The 7,924-nt window shown below is 42.1% G+C and overlaps 1 long non-coding RNA gene across 3 annotated transcripts in view; it reads left to right on the top strand.

The window, feature by feature from the left end:
- Positions 1-638: 638 nt before the first annotated feature.
- The window catches only part of LOC144304977 (uncharacterized), a 47,320-nt gene continuing 40,034 nt past the window's right edge, over positions 639-7,924 (top strand). The window contains exon 1 of one of the 3 annotated variants that reach the window (XR_013371980.1): positions 639-880. This is a non-coding gene — a long non-coding RNA (uncharacterized LOC144304977). The remainder of the gene's footprint in view (positions 881-7,924) is intronic. The other 2 variants (XR_013371981.1, XR_013371979.1) reach the window with 2 other exon arrangements.

Raw genomic sequence — 7,924 nt, 5'->3', positions numbered from 1 at the left:
CCCCTCGCCTCGGCCGCCGCCGCTGGAGCCGGCGCCCTGTCCTACGAGGGGCCTGTGCCGCGCGTGCCCGGCGGCCGGGGCTGACTCGCGGCCTCGGGGTGCAGCGCCCGCCCTCACGCGGCCCGGGGCGCCTCGCTGGCCGCAGGGGAGCTCCGGGCGCGGCCCTCACGTGGCTGCTGCAGTGGCCCCGCCCGCCGCCCCCGCCAGGCGCCTCTTCAGCCCTCAGGAACCTGCTCCGATATCCCTTCCTCTGGAAGCTTTGCGACGCCTCGTGGGAGGACCGCGGCTCCCTCCTCCGGATCCGTCGGCACCACGTGCTCCAGTTTTGCGGCGATTCACGTATTCGCCCCCCCCCCCCCCCCCGGGCTGTAGGATCCCCAAGCACAGAAACCTCCCCTAAGCTGGTGTTCGCTCCACTCAGTGAATACGCCGATGAAAAGTCTGATGCACGCTGCTGAGCGTTTCCCTTTAGCCCTACTATGCTGCCCGGACTGCGGACATTCTTGTGCTCCCCCTTTTCCCTCCGCATTTACCCTTCCTGGGCCTTCGGGGTTAGAGGAGAAGGGAAATTATGTTAACTGTGAAGTGGGGTAACCATGTCTCTGGAATATTCCATCTACCTATTATGCTCCCCCCCCCCTTTTTTTTTAAGATTCTATTTATTTACTCATGAGAGACAGAACGGCAGAGACCCAGACAGAGGGAGAAGGAGGCCTCCGGCAGGATTCGTTCCCAGGACCCCGGGATCACACCCTGAGCCCCCCCCGGGCGACCCCTACCTGTTCTTTTCTGATGCCCTCTTCCTCCTTGAGAGCCCTCTTGTCCTCGGATGCCCAAAGGGAGAGCAAAGCCAAACACCAAAATTAGTGTGCAAGCACAGGTGAGTCATAGAACATTCTAGACTGCATCTGAGAAATGAGAGACTTGAACCACGTGATGTGTACGTTGTTTGTTGTTCTAACCCTCCGTTGGTTAGAAGGGAAGCAGCTGGAATTTTAGGCACTCCAAAATAGTAGTAAAATTATGTCTGTGCAGAGGGCCTTCTCGGTGTTCCAGGTAATGTCATTTTTTTAAAAATTTTTATTTATTTATGATAGTCACAGAGAGAGAAAGAGAGAGAGGCAGAGACATAGGTAGAGGGAGAAACAGGCTTCATGCACCAGGAGCCCGATGTGGGATTCAATTCCGGGTCTCCAGGATCGCGCCCCGGGCCAAAGGCAGGTGCCAAACCACTGTACCACTCAGGGATTCCCGGTAATGTCATTTTATCTGTGAATAAGGCCAATCCTGGTGATTGCTTCTTCTCTTCATGGCTCATCACCTCCCACCACTTCTGACTCAGAGCTACTTCCTGACTTGCCAGCTGAACACCCTGAGAAATTTCATCTTTGCCTTATTTACTTTGACACAAAACAGCATTTTCAACTGCTACAACTTGAACAATCCGAACTCTTCCCATCAGACATTTCTTGTGTGTTCTCATCTCCTAAATTTTACAAAAGCCTCTACTCACACCTGGACCATTCACAGAGCCTCTCAGAGGTGGAGAGTTCTGGGCCCCCGCATTTTAAGTAGCTCTATGGCAGGGACTCTAACCAGTGCAGGCAGTATGTTGCACAACTCTAGGGGGCACCCTTCATACTGAGATCACTGTGGAATTATACACACATTAGAATAATTTTCTACCATAAAAAAAAAAAAAGAATAATTTTCTGGCAGATGGCAGCAAGTTGAGGAAATGCTCTGAGGGTTGGCTGCTGTGGTGCCCTCTCCCTTTTTTTAAAAAAGGAAGCTATGCCAAAATAAGCTTATGCAAATCGTCCGTGTTTCCATTTAACAAATTAGTTTAGTTGCAATAAAATATGTATAACATAGAATTTACCATCTTTACCATTTTTAAGTGTAGAATTCAGTAATGTAAATATATTCACATTGTTGTGCAACCAATCTCCACAACTCTTCTTCATGCAAAACTGAAATGCAATACCCATCAAACAATAATCCCCATGTCTCCCTCCCACAGCCTCTGGCAATCACCTTCTACTTCCCATCCCTATGTATCTGACTAGGTCCCCCACGAAACTGAAATCATATAGTATTTGTCTTTCTGTGACTTATTTCAGTGACTGTCATGTCCTCAGGGTTCATGTATGTTGCAGCAAGTGACAGAACTTCTTCCTTTTTAAGGCTGAATAATATTCCATTGTATGTGTGTGTCACATTTTGTTTTAACTTTCATCTGTCCACAGACCTGGTTTTGTCTACCTTTTGGCTATGCTGAATAATGCTGGTATGAGCATGAGTGTACAAATTAATGTGTTTTTTACATTTAATTTAAATTCAATTAATTAATATATAGTGTATTATTAGTTTCAGAGGTAGAGGTCAATGATTCATCAGTCTTATATAACTAACCCAGTGCTCATTACCTCACATGCCCTCCTTAATGCCCATCACCCAGTTACCCTGTTCCCCCACCCACCCACCCACCCCTCCAGCAACCCTCAGTTTGTTTTCCATGATTAAGAGTCTAAAAAAAAAAAAAAAGTCTCTTGGGCAGCCCTGGTGGTCTAGCGGTTTAGCACCATCTTTGGCCCAGGGCGTGATCCTGGGGACCCGGAATTGGGTCCCACATCGGGCTCCCTGCATGGAGCCTGCTTCTCCTTCTGCCTGTGTCTCTGCCTCTCGCGCTCTCTGTGTCTCTCATGAATAAATAAATAAAATCTTTAAAAAAAAAAAAAAGAAAAAGTCTCTTATGGTTTGCTTCCTTTTCTGATTTTGTCTTATTTTTCCTCTCTTCTCTTTGCTCCTGTTTTGTTTCTTAAATTCCACATGAGTGAGATCATATGATAATTGGCTTTCTCTAATTGATTTATTTCACTTAGCATAATACCCTCTAATTCCATCCACGTTGTTGCAAATGGCAAGATTTCTTTTTTTGAATGGCTGAGTAGTATTCCATTGTGTATATGTGACACATCTTTATCCATTCATCATTGATGGACATCTGGGCTCTTTCCATAGTTTGGCTATTGTGGATATTGCTTCTATAATCATCAGAGTGGAGGTGCCCCTTTGGATCACTAAGTGTGCATTTTTTGGAAAAATATCTAGTAGTGCAGTTGCTGGGTCATAGGGTAGCTCTATTTTTAACTTTTTGAGGAACCTCCATACTGTTTTCTGCAGTGGCTACACCAGTTTGCATTCCCACCAGCGGTGTAAAAGTTTTCCCCATTCTTTCATGCCACACTACTATTGGCTCTTTTTAGATAATCCCTCTAGCAGGCCTCCCTTGCATAACTGGCAACCAGCATAGATCGTATTTAATACCCTTCCCCTAAACAACTGAATTTCAGATGTAATCATGAAATGAAAGGAGTAATAATGATAGCCAAAAAGGAAATGCAGACAGTATTATTTATTTTACTGAACTTATTTATTGCATACATTGAGAACTGAAACATTCTGCAGTCACACAATTCACTGTCTGGAGTAGTAGGACTTTCCTTTTCCAGAAAATTCTTGATGAGATAGGTAATGTTGAATTTCCTGAGAAATGGATTAATCCAAACAGTAGTCTACCAATTTGCTCTTGTGGGGTATCTAAGTTCAGGCTGCTTAAACAAAATACTGTATACTGCATGGTGTAAACAACAGACATTTATTTCTCAATTCTGGAGGCTGAGAAGTTCAAGATAAAGGTGCCACCACTTTTCTGATGAGGGCCCTCTTCCTGGCATGTACATGATGTGCTTGTAGGTCCTTTCCCACAGTCCACATGCATGAAGAGAACTCTGGCGTCTCTTCTTATAAAGATACTAATCCCATTATGGCAGCCCTACTGTCATGAGCTCAGTTAAACAGAATTATGTCTCAAAGCCCCACCTTCAAATACCATCACAATGGGGATTAAGACTCTAACATGGATTTGAGGAAAACACATTGAGTCCACAACTTTGGGTAAATATCTCCTTCTCAAAGCAATAGTTAGTTCAACTGTACTTAACATATGATTGTTTACTTTTTAAAGGGTCACTTCAAAAATCCTAACTTTACTGTCTTAACCAATACTAAACCATTACCTCATTAACCTTGTCCATCCTGATCAGGCCTAACATCAAAAGACCCACCTTAAACCAGACCCCAGAAACCTCATAAATATCCCACCTCTGATCTCCCTCTTCAGAAACACTACAGAGACTTGGTCAAGGCAGTTATCTCCATAGGGCATTAGCAGTCATGAGTATAATCATTAGTAAAAACATCTTAATAAAAAAAAATCAAAATAAATATTACAAGTCACAAATGGGAATGTGTAATGCCTTTTTTTTTTTTTTTTTTTAAGATTTTATTTATTCATGAGAGACACAGAGGCAGAGGGAGAAGCAGGCTCCGTGGAGGGAGCCCCTTGTGGGACTCGATCCCAGATCCTGGGATCACGCTCTAAGCCAAAGGCACACTCAACCACTGATCCACCCAGACATCCCATGGGAATGTGTAATGCTTTAAGAATACATTACTTTGGGGGAGCCTGGGTGGCACAGTAGGTTAAGCATCTGACTTTTGGTTTTGGTTCAGGTCATGATCTCAGGATCATGAGATCGAGCCTGCATTGGGCTCTACATTCTGTGTGGAGTCCACTTAAGAAATCCTCTCTGCCCCTCCCCACCATGCATGTTTGCATGCACTTATGCTCTCTCTTTCAAATCTTTAAAAAAATAATAGATACATTGCTTTTCAAAAATAAGTTTTCTACTTTTTAAAAATCATTGTTTTAATTTTTACGATTAAAATATGTAATTTTTTTACTCTAGGCCCAACATAGGGGCAACATCAACAGTTGCATGTTCTACTGGCTGAGCCAGCCAGGCACCCCTAAAATATATAATTTTTGTAAAGAGGGCAAAACCGTATACCTACATCTGGTCTGTTGCAGTAATGAATAACATCACAATTTATTATTTTTTTTTAAAGATTTTATTCATTATTTGAGAGAATGAGCAGTGGAGAGGGGCAGAGTCTCTACTGAGCATCGGAAGACCAATGCAGGGCTCTGTCCCAGGACCCAGAGATCATGACTTGAGCCAAAGGCAGAGACTTAACCAACTAAGCTACCCAGGCACTCCTGCACCACAAGCTTTCACTTCTTCAGATTTGCCAACTATTGCCAAAATCAACTTTCACATGTTGAGACAGCATAGCTCTCTCTACTCATATTAAACAAAGGTACTTTGAATTATTTTAATATTTAAAATATTTCAAATGAAGCAATAAATATACAAATAGTTAAGAAAAAACTTAACCAGAGGATGAAATTGGTTAATTTCATGCACTTATGCTCTCTCTTTCATAATTGCATAATTTCATGCACTTATGCTCTCTCTTTCATAATTGATGAAATTGGCAGGTTCAGAATAATCTCATTAATAAATCCCAGAGATTGTAATACTGTCCATGTCTGTGTTTCTTTGGGATGAATCATAGCAGTTTTCAAATATCTCTGCAGTCAAAAAAAAAATCCCCTAAATTAGCTTCACAAAAAAATATTCATCATAAATTTCTATTGTATCTGGTTAGAATTTCCTAAATTTTTCTTTTGCAAAAGTCAGAGAAAGTGGCTAATTGATAGTGAACATTGATTGTATCTGATCCTTTACTTTAGAAGGAGGGTCTAGTTCTTGGTGAAAATGAGTAAAGTATTCAGATATTGTCCTTTTGATTTCCTCTGGCAATGTGCAAGACCAGTATCTTTTGTTCACAAGACATTCTTGTCATTCTTTGAAATGTCCATTTCTGGGATGCCTGGGTGGCTCAGCGGTGGAGTGTCTGCCTTTGGCTCAGGGTGTGATCCCGGTCCTGGGATCAAGTCCCACATCGGGCTCCCTGTGAGGAGTCTGCTTCTCCCTCTGCCTATGGCTCTGCCTCTATCTGTGTCTCTCATGAATAAATAAAATCTTAAGAAAAAAATGTCCATTTTCTTATGCTTTGTTCTTTCAGAGTTGGTGGTGTTCTCCAGTTTTTCCGTGGAAGTCTTTAAAGAACAATTTAAAGCTTATCGTTTTGGAACCTGGGTGGCTCAGTCAGTGAGGTGTCTCCCTTGGCTCAGGTCATGATTCTGGGGTCTTGGGATCTGGCCCAGCATTGGGGTCCCTGCTCAGCTAGGAGTCTGCTTCTGCCTCTGCCCCTCCCCCACTCATGTTTTCTCTCAGTGCTGTCTCTCTCAAATAAATAAAATCTTTAAAACAGGGGCACCTGGGTGGCTCAGTGGTTGAGCATCTGCCTTTGGCTCGGGTTATGGTCCCAAGGTCCTAGGTTCAAGTCCCACATCAGGCTCCTTGTGGGGAGCCTGCTTCTCCCTTTGCCTATGTCTCTGCCTCTCTGTCTCTATCTGTCATGAATAAATCAATAAAAATCTTTCAAAATAAAAAACCCCAAATAGAAACCACAGTAGTTACTTAGAATTAAAACCAGAAAAAAATTTCAGGGAGAGTTATTTTATCACTGTCAGTTTTTAGAATTGCAGGCTAATGGTGATAGTAAAAAGTAGGCTACTTTTAGTTGCTTTTATTGTTGTTTTTAAATTCCCTTTAGACAATGCACTCCATACTGCCTGCCTGGGGATTGTTCCCACTGCCTTCTCATCTCTAGGCTGTCAGCCAGGGATGCAGAATGGGGGACAAGAGAGATGTCAGTAAGACTGCTATGTATCTTATAGCAGGACTTCTTCCTTGTAAACAGAAAATCAATTTTCTTTAGGTCTCTCCCACTCAAGGGATGGGGACTCTGCTCAATTCAAGAGAATATGCTGATTAAGATTTTGTGTCCATTCAAGTTCCCTTGTCTGTGATTGCCTTAGGTATGGGTATTTGTTGAAGTTACAGCCAAAGATCCTTGAAGGAAAGTCTGCTGTGAGGGCTTTCAAATCCATCAGTGCACCCAGCATAGTCTAGAGCTAAGACCTAAATAAATCACACAGACACACACAGACATACACCCGTGCACGCGTGCTGCCCATCTGTTTATCTATGTAGATATATATGTATGTGTATGTACATATATATACATTGAAAGCAATATATTAAAAAAGAAAACAATATGTATATGTCCTGTTTTCATCTATATGTATCCTATTGAGATGAATAAAAATGCATTCACATTAAAGAGATATTAAATTCATAGTAGCTCTTTGGCTTTACATATTTTTCTCAGTCAAAAGACTGAAAGTACAAATACTATCCACACAGGTTCATACTTTTATGTTTAAAAGGAGTCTTCTTAACAACATTCTATTCCTTTGTTGTCAAATAGGAGTAGCATCAGAATTTCCTGCCAACCACTAGAGGACAGTATAAACCAGCAAAAAGCCCAGCCATCCAGTCAGCACAGCCTAGTCCTGAGAAGGTGGTAAACAGCCACTTCATCAGAATGTCCAACTTAGGCAAAACCACGCAGATCCCATTTTTCTTTAACTCCAAACGAAAATACCTTTTCTAACTCTCATAAGAAATCTGTATATTGTAACTAGTTATACAGCCTTAGACATTAAATATTCAGAGTCTAAGGTCACAATGGCTGGCTTTACATCTTACCTCCGCCCTTAATAGCTGTGTGACCTTGGGAAAGTTTTTCTACCTGTTTCCTTATCTGTAAAATGATAGTAATAACAGTACACACATGCTCCATAAGTGCTAGATTTTATTAAAGCTTAAAGCACTTAGGCTCTGCAGTTACACTGCCTAGATTCAAATACTGGTTCTACTAAGCTAAATAAATAGCTTAGTAACTATGGACATACTTTTCTTAACCTTGCTGTTCTCATCTGTAAAACGGGGCTACTAATGCCAACCCGATGATGACTGCTTAAGGATTAAATGTATATCAGCACCTAACACAGTGCCTGGCATGTAATAAAATGTTATGTATG

Source organism: Canis aureus, chromosome 34, assembly GCF_053574225.1.
Source record: "Canis aureus isolate CA01 chromosome 34, VMU_Caureus_v.1.0, whole genome shotgun sequence".
NCBI lineage: Eukaryota > Metazoa > Chordata > Mammalia > Carnivora > Canidae > Canis > Canis aureus.
This window is presented reverse-complemented; position numbering and strand designations above follow the sequence as displayed.